This window comes from Empidonax traillii, unplaced genomic scaffold (genome assembly GCF_003031625.1).
Source record: "Empidonax traillii isolate 1590-97213 ecotype Southwest subspecies unplaced genomic scaffold, ASM303162v1 scaffold1014:size492293, whole genome shotgun sequence".
Taxonomy (NCBI): domain Eukaryota; kingdom Metazoa; phylum Chordata; class Aves; order Passeriformes; family Tyrannidae; genus Empidonax; species Empidonax traillii.
The window spans coordinates 274,191-275,734 of record NW_020956207.1 but is presented as its reverse complement, the minus strand read 5'-3'; the positions used below and the strand labels follow the sequence as shown (position 1 = coordinate 275,734).

Genomic DNA, 1,544 nt, shown 5'->3' with positions numbered 1-1,544 from the left:
GGAAATTTGGGAATGACAAAGGACAAGGCTGATGAGACCTCAGGGCAGGGCTTTCCTGGAGAGATGGAGTGACTCCACACAAGGGCCTGCGGGTTCACTTCACACCAGCCAGGTGTTCTCCGGCTGTCACGCCCTGTGGCACAGCTCATGCTGCTCCTCTGCCTCCTCAGTGGCCAGAGCTGCCCTGTGCGCTCAGCACAGCCTGTGCCTCATCAGGCCTGAAGCTTCCTGAGGGAAACAACCAGATTCTGACCTGCCATCACCGTAGCCCACCTCCACCTCACCAGTGCTGCATATGAAAGCAATCTCACATGAATGGTCACAGAATCACAGAATATGCTGAGTTGGAAGGGACCCACAAGGATCATCCAGTCCCACTCCTGGTCCTGCACAGCCCCATCCCCAAGAGTCACCCCCTGTGCCCCAGAGGATCAGCCAAAGCCTCCTGCAGCTCTGGCAGCCTTGGGGCTGTGCCCACTGCCCTGGGGAGCCTGTTCAGTGCCAACCAGCCTCTGGGGGAAGAACCTTTTGCTGAGCTCCACCCTGAGCCTGCCCTGACACAGCTCCAGCCATTCCCTGGGGGCTGTCCCTGCTCCCCCCAGAGCAGAGCTCAGTCCTGCCCCTCCTCTGCCCCTGCCCAGGCAGTTGGAACTGCAGGGAGGTCTCCCCTCAGTCTCCTCTGCTCCAGCTGAACACACCAACATGCAAAGCCCCCCCTGCAGCAAAAAATGAACACGTGGGGCTGCACATCCCAAGGAGAAACAGGACTAATATTCTGAACAGCCCTAAAATCCTCACAACAACCAACCTGATCAGAGCCATCTCAGCCACATCCATCTCAAAACACACTAGAAGTAAAGAATTTTTTTTTACTCAGCCTCTAGCGGCATTTCCAGCATGTTGCTTGTGTGCAAGTCACAATGAGAATAGTTGAAGGCGCTGTTAGAGCAGGGCAAGTATTTGTTTTCCTGTAAGATCCACGTGCCCAGAGATTCAGTTTGAGCTCTCTGTAAGCTCCCAAGGACTGTTTCATCTCAGCTCAACCCAAATATCCCTGAAAATATGAGAGTGCTTCACTGAAGCGTTGGGTTTGCCCAAACTCGAGCCCAAATTTCATGGGGAAAGGACTTCTGCAACCACCGACTCGGGTATCATTTATGAATTGCAGAGGACACACTGTCAGCCCATCCCTTGAGCAAAAAAAGATTTTTCTCTTCAAGCACCATCATATACTAATAAATTGGAGCATGGCAGTACTGTGGGAACTGCCTGCAGCTGAGACGCAGCTCCAACAGAACAAATCTCATGTTCTTAACCCAGAAAGGTTTTTTTTTTCCTTTTATTCTGCTTTTTACTGCTCTTACTGTTTTCCTCTCAAGAGGTTCTTCGCACAACATACCGGATTAAAGCCTTTGACCTGCACTCTGGGGGATGAGAGTAACTATTCTTACCATATTTATCTCCATCTTCTCCTTTGGCACTGATCCTCCTGCCGAGCACTTGGATGTGCTTCCCGCTTGTCCTGCTGTAGAGCTGATAGAGCC

At 51.9% G+C, this 1,544-nt stretch overlaps 2 protein-coding genes across 2 annotated transcripts in view; both read right to left on the bottom strand.

The window, feature by feature from the left end:
- The window catches only part of LOC114068195 (fibroblast growth factor 18), a 45,847-nt gene extending 44,309 nt beyond the window's left edge, over positions 1 to 1,538 (bottom strand). The window contains exon 1 of the mRNA XM_027904113.1: positions 1,452 to 1,538. The gene's annotated coding sequence lies outside the window, so the exon portion shown is untranslated. The remainder of the gene's footprint in view (positions 1 to 1,451) is intronic.
- LOC114068193 (fibroblast growth factor 18-like) overlaps positions 1 to 1,544 on the bottom strand; it is a 34,183-nt gene that overhangs the window by 3,253 nt on the left and 29,386 nt on the right. The window lies entirely within an intron of this gene.